Source organism: Nomascus leucogenys, chromosome 4, assembly GCF_006542625.1.
Source record: "Nomascus leucogenys isolate Asia chromosome 4, Asia_NLE_v1, whole genome shotgun sequence".
In the NCBI taxonomy this organism is placed as follows: domain Eukaryota; kingdom Metazoa; phylum Chordata; class Mammalia; order Primates; family Hylobatidae; genus Nomascus; species Nomascus leucogenys.
In genome coordinates, this window is record NC_044384.1 from 86,305,150 (window position 1) to 86,317,592 (window position 12,443).

The window sequence follows — 12,443 nt, forward strand, 5'->3', positions numbered from 1 at the left end:
GCCACAGAGAATGTTAGTAAGTACTCAATAAATGTCGGCTGTGACATGTCCCTGCCATTGACATGCATCACCTCACCCTCACCCTCTGTGGGGTGAGGGCCCACTGTTGTCTCCATTTCATAGATGAGGAAGCTGCACAAAAGATATTAAGTTGGCCGGGCGCGGTGTCTCATGCCTGTAATCCCAGCACTTTAGGAGTCCGAGACGGGTGGATCACAAGGTCAGGAAATCAAGACCATCCCTGGCTAACATGGTGAAACCCCGTCTCTACTAAAAAATACAAAAAATTAGCTGGGTGTGGTGGTGGGCGCCTGCAGTCCCAGCTACTCGGGAGGCTGAGGCAGGAGAATGGTGTGAACCTGGAAGGCAGAGCTTGCAATGAGCCGAGATCGCGCCACTGCACTCCAGCCTGGGCGACAGAGCAAGACTCCATCTCAGAAAAAGGCGGGTGGATCACCTGAGGTCAGGAGTTTGAGACCAGCCTGGCCAACATGGTAAAACTCCATCGCTACTGAAAATACAAAATTAGCTGGGCGTGGTAGCACACACCTGTAGTCCTAGCTACTAGGGAGGCTGAGACAGGAGAATCACTTGAAACCAGGAGGTGGAGGCTGCAGTGAGCTGAGATTTCGCCACTGCACTCCAGCCTGGGCAAGACAGAGTGAGATTCCGCCTCAAAAAAAAAAAAAAAAAAAAAAAAAAGACATTAAGTTACTGGTTCAAGGTCACGCAGCTGGAAGAAACAGTGCTGGGTTTTGACAAGTTCTTTCAGACTCTGGGGGACACGCTCTTAATCGCAGCCTCTTGAACACAGAACATACACAGGTTCCTCAACCGTCATGGAGGCTCATCCCGGAGGGATGAGCAGCTGTGGCTCCTGCCTAGGGCCCAGGCTGGGGAAATGTGGACCATGTCTGCTCACCAGCACTACTTACAGCTCTAACTTATGCAAACACACTCTGTCCTCAAAACTAACAAATGAGGTTCAGAATATCTGCTGGGGATAAAAAAAAAAAAAAAAACAAAAAAAAACCTCTACCGTCCACAGTTCTTGTGTAATTCAGCATTCAGCAGCATTCAAGAGAGGGGGAGGGGACTGGGTCTGTAACTTTAACAAAACCCCCAATTTTGCATTTCTCCTGAGCCCTACTTCCTAGGACCAGGGCTGTGGTCTTGGTAGTCTCGGGTTCTGGAAGGAAGGAGGTCTGGAGAAGAGAGAAGTGCTGGGTTGTGAGACTCATGGGCACACAAAGGCGAACCTAGCTTCCATCATTAACTGATTCCATGAAGCTGAACCTGACCTACTTGAAGGCCAGGGTTGTCTGCCCCTCCCCTTTCTCCTAAAGAGAAAATGTGTACAAGGATTTTTCTTGGGAGGAGCATTAATGAGATGCAAGAGAGCTAAGGTCTAAGGCTTGTAGATTTGGGCTTTAATTCCCTGTAGAAGGAAAGGGAGCTTAATTTCTACTAGGCCTAGGACTCTTCTCATTCAAAAATCCACCATTTCCCCCCACAGATTCTCTAGATTTGTTCTGTAAATATTTATATAAAAATATATTCTAGGGCAGAGTTGAATCACCCTGAGCAAAGAGTGCTGTGGGCAACGCATGACCTGAACTAGCGTCACCTAATACTCTCAGCTTCTAGACAGGAAAGAAGTCCACACCTCAGGACCAAGTGTAATTCCATTTCTCTCGGCCCCTCAGATTAGTGCTTCCTAACCAGCAGCCACACTTAAGCTCAGCTCTGGGATGGACATCTCCAGCACTCAAACTCTCCCTGCACAGACCTGCCCACAAAAACGCCTACACCCAAGTCCCACCCTGCCCCTGCTTCGGTTTCCGTGACCCCTCACTAGGAGTCACAAACCTACCAAGGCTAGCCCCCAGGAGTGTTTTGCTGGGCCAATAAGCTATTTTTAAATGACTGATTTTTTGGCTGGGTACGGAGGCTCATGCCTATAATCCCAGCACTTTGGGAGGCCAAGGCGGGCGGATCACCTGAGGTCAAGAGTTCGACACCAGCCTGGCCAACAAGGCAAAACCCCATCTCTACTAAAAATACAAAATATCAGCTGGGCGTGGTGGCAGGTGCCTGTAGTTCCAGCTACTTGGGAGGCTGAGGCTGTCAAATCGCTTGAACCTGGGAGGCGGAGGTTGCAGTGAGCTGACATTGCGCCATTGCACTCCAGCCTGGATGACAGAGTGAAATTTGTCTCAAAAAAGAAAAGACTGATTTGGATTCCTTTAGATGGGTCTACAGGCCCAGCCACTTCACATATCTACGTTACCTGCCTGGCCCCAACTGTTGAGGTTTGCAAACCCTGCCTCATATCTTTGTACTCTACAAAGAGCAGAAACTCAAAGAAGCTAACCATCTGACCCTGTCTCCAAACTACAGTATCTCTGAGGCCCCTGTAAGCTGCACAGAACCCAAACATGGACTGCTTTGGCTTATTTTTGGGGATCCAACTTGGTCCTCCCAAGGGGAGGGGCAGACAACCCTGGCCTTCAAGCAGGTCAGGTTCAGCTTCGTGGAACCAGTTAATGATGGAAGCCAGGTTCTGCCTTTGTGTGTCCATGGGCACACACCTCCCTACCTACCCGAGTCTCACCACCCATCACTTCTCTTTTCTCCATACCTCCTTCCTTTCCAGAACCAGAGACTGCCAAGACCACAGCCCTGGTCCTAGGAAGTAGGGCTCAGGAGAAATGCAGAATTGGGGGTTTTGTTAAAGTTACAAAGGGGCCCAATTGGGAGCCAGACCCTCCAGGGAAGTCCAACTGTTAGAATGTCTCTGTGGATTCCTACCATTACCAGGAGAAAGTATGGAGCTAGAACTTCCTCTTCCCCCAAATAAAACCTCAGCCACTTCAATGCTCCTCTTCCCAAACTGAATTTGAAGCATGCATGCTGTATGTCCTGAGTTTCCAGAAATGCTGTGATATGGATAAGGAACCAAGCTAGCATTGGTGTCCTTAGATCATAGACCCCCACAGGGCCACCATGTTGCAACACCACAGCCTTCCATGTGAATGGTGCTCTCTGGCATTGTTCAGCATGTGGCTCTGAGACTCTGCTACCTTTGTGTCTCTAGGTCTTGGTTTCCAAGCATTCTGGCTCTGCAGCTCCCTGGCCTTTTGGACAATATGCTGTGTTCTCAGCTTGTGTCCCCAGCTGCCATCTCTACATTCCCACTCATTTCTATTTGCTTTTCTCCTACACATATCCAGTGCTGGTTTCTTGCCACTGAGTAGATCATTCCTCACCTATGACCAGGGTCTCCATGCTGACACTTCCTCAGTCAGCCAGCAGCCCCCTGGCTTCATGACCCCCTGTCTCTCTTGAAGCCAGAGAATCCTCAATTGTCCTCTCTTCCACGGATTCCTGAAGTCTGGCAATAGGGTGGTGCAGTAGCTAATCCAGATTACAGTCTCATCATACCTTATTCTTAGCAATTGACCTCAAGGCCAGGCCCAAGTAGCTTACACTGTTAGTGCTAGAAGAATGCCAACCCCCGCCGGCTGCAGGCTTGGGGTCCTGCTGGAATCTACTCCAGGCGCTGCTGACTAGACTCACCGTGCCGATCCTCCAGGGCAGTTTTCCTCTCTTTCAGCTGACATGTTAAGCTAGAAATCCTATACCCTGGGCTACAGGTTGCCTTGTACCCTAATTCTTCCTCTCACCACATCCTGCTCCTGATGAATTCTTTCCCTCCCTCAGAGTTGATCATTCCCTCCTTTGTGCTTCCAGGACACTTCGGCATGCAGCTAGTATTGTGCTTATCACATCGCATTACGGTTAGTTGTTTATGTGTCTCTCTGCCCGCTCCACATTTAACTCATTGAGGACAAGGGCTGTCTTACTCGTTTTGATGTTTTTCCAGACTCAGTACAATTGATATTCAATAAAGAGATATTGAATGACTTGACTATAATTCATTTTTTTGGCCATCGAATTAATGTCTTTCTTAGGACTAGAGAGAAGCTCAAGGAAAGAATGAACACGGGATTGAAGAAGACCTGCTCCTGGGCTGGAATACTTTCAGGGTTGAGCTCAACAGCTCAGGACTGGGGATTCTCAAACTTCCATGAATCACAACAACCTGGAGGACTGTTAAATCACAGGTCACTCCCCCCATCCCCCAGTTTCTGATTCAGTACTTCTGGGATGGTACCTGGGAATGTGCATTTCTAACCTGTTCCCAGGTGACACTGAAGCTACTGGTCTGGGGACCACACTTTGAGGGCCACCCTTGTCCAAAGATGAGAAGCAGCTGGAATTGGTTAGAGGGGCCATGAGTGCTGAGAAGACACAAAGTTTCAGGGGTGAGTGTGACCCAGGGTTGGCTTCTAGGTCTGCTGAGGCCCTACCCCACACTAAACTCAAATATCACTTCCCCTCAGGAGCTCAGGCGATGAGAGAGGAAGATGAAGATGGAGTAGGTACGATGGAGTAGGTACCAGAGGTAATGAAAGAAATAGTGCTGACGCCCCAACAGCAAACCGCAGATATGCGGGAGGAGAACGGCAGAGCTAGAGAAGTCATGGGAAGGCAGAGTTGAACAAATGACAGTGAGATGAATAATAGATTAGAAGAAATGGGGACTTTGGCAAAGTTCAAATCTTATTTGCTTCTAAGTATAAATGGGTGGACTGGCAGAGAGAGAAAACGAAAAAGAAGTCACAAATCAGCTCAAGGCCCCCAGGAAGGCAAGAGACAGATGGGCCCAGGGCAGAAGGAAGGAACAGCAAAACCCCAACCCACCTCTCAGACTGTGTTCCTGATCAATTTCTTCGGAGGAAGTTAGGAACTGGGCTGAAGAGGGGGGCTGAAATTTTATTTTCTCTTCTAGAATCCTCCAGTTATGGCAGATTTATTCAAATATTCAGATTCTTCACTCCCTTGCTACCTCCCTTCCCCAACCCGGGGTCACATCAATTTCTCTAAGGGAAGAATGTAAACTCCATCCTATCTTCTCCTCGGCCAATCCTTTGCCTTTCTGAATAAGCCAAGAGGTTGCCCCACACCTCGAGCTAAGACATATATTTGGAACTCACTCTGCCCTCTTCACCTTCAAGGAAAACTGGTTTGTGGCTACCTCTGCCCATGCCTGAAAACCCCGGGCTCTCCAGCGTTCGAACTGTGGCTGCTCCGAGAGGGGGAGGGCAGACGACATGTAGCAGGTTAAGACCGGGGCAAACCCGCACCTCACACAAGCATGCAACGGGGGTCAATGGGGTAAAGTTCCAAGCGAGTGGAAGGTAAATCACGACTCTGGCCCCGGAGCTGGAACACCCCCGCGAGCAGGCCTTGCTGGGTAGTTCCGTGCGGGGCGGACCGCACAGCCCTATCGGCGTCCCGGCCACAGAAACGCCGCACGCGGCCGCTTCCCCGCAGCCCGAAGCGTCTGCGTTCTCCCCGGGCCAGTTCCAGCCACCACAGCCAACCGCGTGCCCCTCTCCCACACACTGTGGGGGAACAGAAGGGAGCGCGTGGAGCCAGCTGCCAAAGAGGCGAGGAGGAGCCCACGCGGCTCCCGGGAGGAGGGAGCCGGGCTCCCGCAGTCCGCCGGGCAGAGGCGGCCGAGCGCGCCCCCAGCACCTGGCCCGGCGCCGGCCCGTCCGCCCCGCAGCCCCGGCGACGCGAGGGGCCGGCGCTGTCAGACCCGCTCCCAGCCTCGCCGCGAACGTGTCCGTCAGCCCTAACTGTTCCAGACTCTTCTCCCAGCTCTAGAGAGGCCCGAGTCCCCCCCGGCCTTGGCCCCCACCGCCCTCACCCCGGTACCTGTGTGGCTGGCACGGGACCCTCTCCGTCCCGTCCCCGCCTGCTCCCGCTCCGGCTCACCCCGGCCGCCGGGACCCGACCCTGACCCCGATCCCGACCCCGCCGACCGCACGCGGCCGCACAAAGCGCGCCGCCCCGCGGGCCGGGACAAAGCGGGCGGGGCGCCGGCACCTACCTCGGCGCAGAGCGGCGGCCGGGCGGGCGGGGGCGCGGCGGGCGGGGGCGCACCGGTAGTTGCCGCGCCCGCAGCCCGGCCGCGACGGGCGGTTGCAGGCAGCGGCCGGGCGCACGGCGGGCGGGCGCTGTCACGGGGCGCAGGCGGCGCGGGGGGCGCGCGGGGCGGGCGGCGGCGGGGCGCGTGGCGGCGGCGCGCGGGCGCGAGCGGCGGGACTGCGGCGCCGCGGAAGGAGGACAATAGCCTCCCCCTGCCGCAGGCCGCCGGCTCCCGCGGGAGGCCCGGGACCATCTGGAGCCGGCGGCCCCGCAGGGCTTGGGGCGGGGCCCGAGTCGCCCCTTCCCCGCCCAGCGCCATGGCAACCGAGGCCCCTCTCGGTGCTCCCCGCCCGGGGTCGTTGACCTGCCCCGGGGCGAACGCGGCGGCACCTCCGAGGCCGGCTGCCGAGCCCCAGCAACCGTGCGGGTTCGCCCCAAAACCCCGCCTTCCCGTCCTCGCTGGCCCCCGGGTCCCCCACAACAGCTTATAGGTCTTGATCTCCCCGGTTCGGACACCTCACCTTTGTACCTATTCTGCTTTTCCTCCAAAATCCGTATCCCCGGGACACGCGATCCTTCCTCTAATGACACTGCCGACGAGGTTTCCCGAGATCCAGCCTCCGTTCCGCTTTCCTCTCCGGGCACCTCCAGTCCGTCTCCGCTAAGCATTCCTCTCACCCGTCCCCTCGCTCTCGCGTCCTCCTTCAGGCAGCTGGGCCGGCTCTCCCTCCCAGAACATCTCCATGGCACAGTGAAGATTCGCCTTCTACAGATCAGATGCTCGGAACAGGCATCTCAGCGCTTCTCAGCTCCTCTCATTTATCAACCAGGAGAATTCCGGCCTAGTCACCGTCTTGAGGGGGGTGGGGGTGGGGGCAGACATTTCTAGGCCTGACACGGCTGGGTTTCTCCTTGGTTTTTTAGCGTCTGAGTGGTCTAAGGTCTAAGGTCCTTAACCAAGATGAACTGCTGCCTGCTTAGGAGAGGAAGGAATTATGCCCAAATCATGACAAACTCACAGAGTGCCAGGTGGGTGCTAAAAGCGCATCATCTCATGTGACACTCCCACCCCCACTCCAGCTCTGAGAAGTAGGTGCTGTTCTTCCAGATTAGAAAACTCAGCTCAGAGATGAACCAGTGGTAACAGAGTAAGCTTTGTACAGAGCCGTTAGGTTATGTACTGCCCCTGAAGATGTGGGCCCGTTTCTATCCAGGGAATGCCTGAAATGGCCAAGTAAGGGCACTCGAAGAATGAGCTTTGAGTGAATTATTGGATTTAAGGTTTTATAATAGATTTATGGGTAATTTAGGATTTTGCTCCTTTCTGAAAAGGTATCCATACTGAAACAAATACGTGCAATTGAAGTACTTTCCAGATATGGTTTTGACAACCCTAACTAGTGGTGTCATCTACCTCGCCTTGGTTTTCCTAGTCTATAAAATGGGTTGGGAGGAGGGTTGGGGAGTTCCACTGAAAGATTACTTTGAAGTTCTCTCCTAGCTCTGATATCTGTGCTTCTACCGTGAAACTGGAACTGGCTTTCTGGTGTGTACCTCACAGTTAGCTGCATTTGAGGCTATTTATTATTAATATTATTTTGAGACGGAGTCTTGCTCTGTCACCCAGGCTGGAGTGCAGTGGCGTGATCTCGGCTCACTGCAACCTCCTCCTCCCAGGTTCAAGCAATTTTCCTGCCTCAGCCTCCCGAGTAGCTGGGATTACAGGTGCATGCCACCATGCCCGACTAATTTTTGTATCTTTAGTAGAGTCAGAGTTTCACCATGTTGGCCAGGCTGTTCTTGAACTCCTGACCTCAGGTGATCTGCCTGCCTCAGCCTCCCAAAGTGCTGGGATTGCAGACGTGAGCTGCCATGCCGGGCCTGATGCTATTTATTATTATTATTTTTAATAGCCACTCTTTCAGGCAATGGTATTAAAGAAACAAGGGGATAAACTGCAACTCTTCCCAGAGGTAGGAGTATGTGTTGGTTGGTTTGGGGGAAGGAGGCACCAACCTGTGCATGACGGTCATCAGGGACACTTGGTCAGGGACATTAAAGCCAATGGGATGAGAATCAGCTGCCCATGGCCAGGCTCAGTGGCTCACCCTTGTAATCCCAGCACTTTGGGAGGCCGAGGCAGGTGGATCACGAGGTCAGGAGTTCGAGACCAGCCTGGCCAACATGGTGAAACCCCTTCTCTACTAAAAATACAGAAATTAGCCAGGCGTGGTGGTGGGCATGTAATCCCAGCTACTCAGGAGGCTGAGGCAGGAGAATCGCTTGAACCCGGGAGGCAGAGGTTGCAGTGAGCTGAGACTGTGCCACTGCACTCCAGCCTGGGCAACAAGAACGAGACTCCATCTCAAAAAAAAAAAAGTAGAATCAGCTGCCCTGCCGAAGGAACTGGAACCACCAAGCTGCTGCTGCTGTACTGGTTATGGGAACTGAGGGTCTCAATGACAGCCTATAATATTGTGACCCAATTAGAAGTCAAGGGTATTAAGTCTTATGATTAGCAAAATAATATCTTTTGTAGAATTATTTCCTATTTTCAGCATTTCATAATCCTTCAAGAAGCCTCATAAGATAAACATTCTCATTCTTATTCTGTTGATGAACAGACTGATGTTCAGACACCTAAGTGAATGTCCAAGCTCACAGAATTAGTTCATCATAGAAACTCCAGGTCTTCTGAATCCTAATATGTTCTTTCCTCTCTGCTAGACAGGGAGTATAGCAGAATGGTTAAAAGCATTGATTTTGGAGTCAGACTCCTTGGGTTTAAAACGTAGTTCTGCCACCCACTCACTATGTGACCTTGGGCAAGTTACCTCCCTAGGATTCAGTTTCCTTATATGTAAAATGGCACCATAACGTGGGGAACATCAAATGAATTATTGCAGGTAAAGTAAGAGAACAGTGCCCACCACATAGTAAGCACTTAATCAGTATCAGCCGTTATGATTTTACCGTATTATTTCCCATACTGTTTCCTGATTTGGAGAGGAAGCACATTGAATAAAGAGAACACTGAGATCGCCTATCTCAGCTCTGTGACTGGGTTGCTTTGGAAACTTGTTATTTTGCTCTGCAGTGAACCAGTACAGTCAATGATGAAGAAAACATCTGGTTCCTTCTTATTTGAGTTGCAAAAGCGAATGGAATGATGTCCACCAAGTTTGTTGAGCTTCTCAGTGAATCCACATTTGCTGCTTACATTACCAAGATTCATGGAAAGGTCTTGGCTCTGCCCACCAAACATACATACATAGCTGAATTCTCAGTTCTTGTTTCAATACCAGGGAAGAGGTGTTCCTCCTTCCACCTAAGATGGATTCTTATGGCTCCTATGCTAAGTCTCATCCCCTTCCGCAGCCTCATGGCCCTCACTCCTCTCTCTCTGCTGGCTCCTTCCCATCAGCATTTAAACATGCTCAAGCATTTGCCAGCTTAAAAAATAATCAAGAAGCCCTGATCTCCCTCCATGCATTCCCCTTGCTCTTTATGTTCACAGTCTTCCTGAGTCCTTTGCACTCATTGGCTTCACTTCCTCGCCCCTGTTCAATCAAATATTTATGCAAAAACTATATGGCTAATTATATGCCAGGCACTGTGCTGGGATCTGGGGATATAATGATGAGTAAAATGGATACTGTCTGTTTTCTCTTGGAAGAGCCTGTGGTGGGATTGACAGATGTTAATAAAATAATCCATCAGATATATAACCACAAAGTATAATGAGTGTTGTGAATGAAAAGCTCAGGATGTTAAGAGAGAACTGAACAGAGTCATAACCTCAGATCACCTGAGTTGAGATCTGAAATATGAGAAGCATTAACTAGACAGAGTGGGGAATAATAATAGCTGTTACTAACATTAACGTGGAACTGTATTTCTAATACTTTACACATAACATTTCATTTAATCCTTTATAACAACTCTGAGAGGTAAGTATTAACCCCATTTCACAGATGAGGAAATGGAGACATTCAGAGATTAAGTACCTTACTCAGGGTCATCAAACCAGGCAAGGATAGAGCTGGGATTTTAACCCAATCTGACCCTTGAACCCATGTTCTTAGCCACAGAGTGTATGGCTAACTGGCTTGATGTTGCAGGACACATGGTGTACATAGGAAATGGAGAAAAGAGGCTGGGTGCAGTGGCTCACGCCTTTGTAATCCCAGCACTTTGGGAGGCCGAAGTAGGCGGATCACAAGGTCAGGAGATCGAGACCATCCTGGCTAACAGAGTGAAACCCCGTTTCTACTAAAAGTACAAAAAAATTAGCTGGGCGTGGTGGCACGCGCCTGTAACCCCAGCTACTCGGGAGGCTGAGGCAGGAGAACTGCTTGAATCCAGGAGGCAGAGGTTGCAGTGAGCTGAGATCATGCCACTGCACTCCAGCCTGGGTGACAGAGCGAGACTCTGTCTCTCAAAAAAAAAAAAAAAAAAAAAAAAAAATGGAGAAAAGAGGCCGGGCGCGGTGGCTCACACCTGTAATCCCAGCACTTTGGGAGGCTGAGGTGGGTGGATCACCTGAGGTCAGGAGTTCGAGACTAGCCTGGCCAACATGTTGAAACCTCATCTCTACTAAAAATACAAGAATTAGCTGGGCGTGGTGGCAAGTGCCTGTAATCCCAGCTACTCGGGAGGCTGAGGCAGGAGAATCACTTGAGCCCGGGAGACGGAGCCTACAGTGAGCTGAGATTGTGCCACTGCACCCCAGCCTGGGGGACACAGCAAGACTCTTTTTCAAAAAACAAACCACCAAAAACAAAACAATACAAAAGAAATGGAGAAAAGACCAGGGTGCAGGGAAAACAGGGGAAGAGGAAATGTGTAGAGAATTGCGACTGGGGAGATAGGCAAGGGCTAGATCATGCAGAGCTTTTTATGTCATTTTTAAAGAATTTTGATTTTCACCTTTAGAGCCCTGAGAGACTATTGAAAGGTTGAAATAAGGAAGTGATAGGATCAACTTTGTATTTTAAAAAGGTTACTGTAGCTGCTATGGGGGGAATAGGTTACTCTAGCTGCTATGGAGGGGTGCAAAGACTGGTGTGAGAAACCAGTTAGGAGGCTACCACTGTGGGTAGGGTGACAGAGAAGATGGTAGCTTGAACTCAGTTGCTGGCAGTGGAGATGGAGTGCACAGGTTGAAAGAATTGACCAGATGTGGTGATGGGATAGATATAGGGGTGGTGGTGAGGAAAAAGGGTTAGTGAAGGATGGGTTGTGCAACTGGAATAATGGAGCTACTATTTGCTGAGATGAGGAATACTCCAGGAAAACCAGGTTTGGGTGGAAAGATGGTTGGTTTTGGAACCTGGGTTTGAGGTATCTTTGAATCAATCAAGTGGAGATATTGAGTAGTCAGTTGTATATGGGCGTGGACTTTAAAGGGGAGGTCCGGACTTAAGATATCCATTTGGAATACATCAGTGTAGAAATAGATGGTAATTGAAGGGGATAGATGAGCATTGATACAATTGACTTAATCCAATGCAATAGAACTTCCACTCTAAAGCTGCTTTCAACAAGGTTGTCAATAATCCTATTGCAAAATCCAGCTGTTAGTTTCCAATTGCTGTCTTACTTCTCCTCTTGGCAGCAATGGACTCTAACTATGCCCTGCTTCTTGAAATTTTCTTCTTTTGGTATGGGGTTGCCATTCTCTTGGTTTTCCTTCAACCCCTGTGGTCCCTTCTCTGTTTCTTTTGTGAGTTCCTTTTCTGCTTGTCGCTTAATTTTGTTGTCGATGGTGGTGTTTTGTATAGGCCTTTTCTTATTCTCTGCACTCTTCCTGGGCCATCTTATCTACTGTGCGGCTAGAGTAGTCTCTTTAATACATCAGACAGATCATTCATCTTCTGAAAACCCTTCAGTGGCTCCCCACTGCCCTTGGGACAAAGTCCAAAGTTCTTAACGAAGTTTGCACACCTTGCTTACCTCTCCAGCCTGGTCTCTCACCACTCTGCACTTGGCACAATATGTCCTCACCGTAAGGAACCTCTTGGAGTTTCCCCAATGTTTATGGGATTTTGAGCATGCTCTTCCTTCTGGTTGGAATCACTCTTCCTCTTCCATTCACCCAATGTTTACTCATCCATCAGGTATCAATTTAGATGTTACTTCCTCTGGAAAGCCTTCCTTGAGCTCCAAGTCTGAGACAGGGGCATTCTGAGAGCACTCCATACTGGACTGTCACTGCCCATTGGTTGTGTTCTCTCTTACAGCATGAGCACCATGGGGGAAGAGAACACAATTATTTCACAGTTGTATCCCCAGCAGAGCAAACACATAGATATCTGTGCAGTAAACTAATGAATGGAAGAAAAGACCGTGGGAGAGAAGATGACTCCTTATTGTAAGTAGATGAAATGAAATGTTTTCATATCAAATGATGTGTTTCCCATTTCTTTTATCCCTAATCTATC

At 50.2% G+C, this 12,443-nt stretch overlaps 1 protein-coding gene across 3 annotated transcripts in view; it reads right to left on the reverse strand.

Annotated features, from left to right (window-relative positions):
- SPTBN2 (spectrin beta, non-erythrocytic 2) overlaps nucleotides 1-7,063 on the reverse strand; it is a 43,184-nt gene extending 36,121 nt beyond the window's left edge. For 2 of the 3 annotated variants that reach the window (XM_030811281.1, XM_030811282.1), the window contains exon 1: nucleotides 6,522-7,063. The gene's annotated coding sequence lies outside the window, so the exon portion shown is untranslated. Of the gene's footprint in view, nucleotides 1-5,962; nucleotides 6,089-6,521 lie in introns of those variants that run through there. The other variant, XM_030811283.1, reaches the window with a different exon arrangement.
- Nucleotides 7,064-12,443: the final 5,380 nt, after the last annotated feature.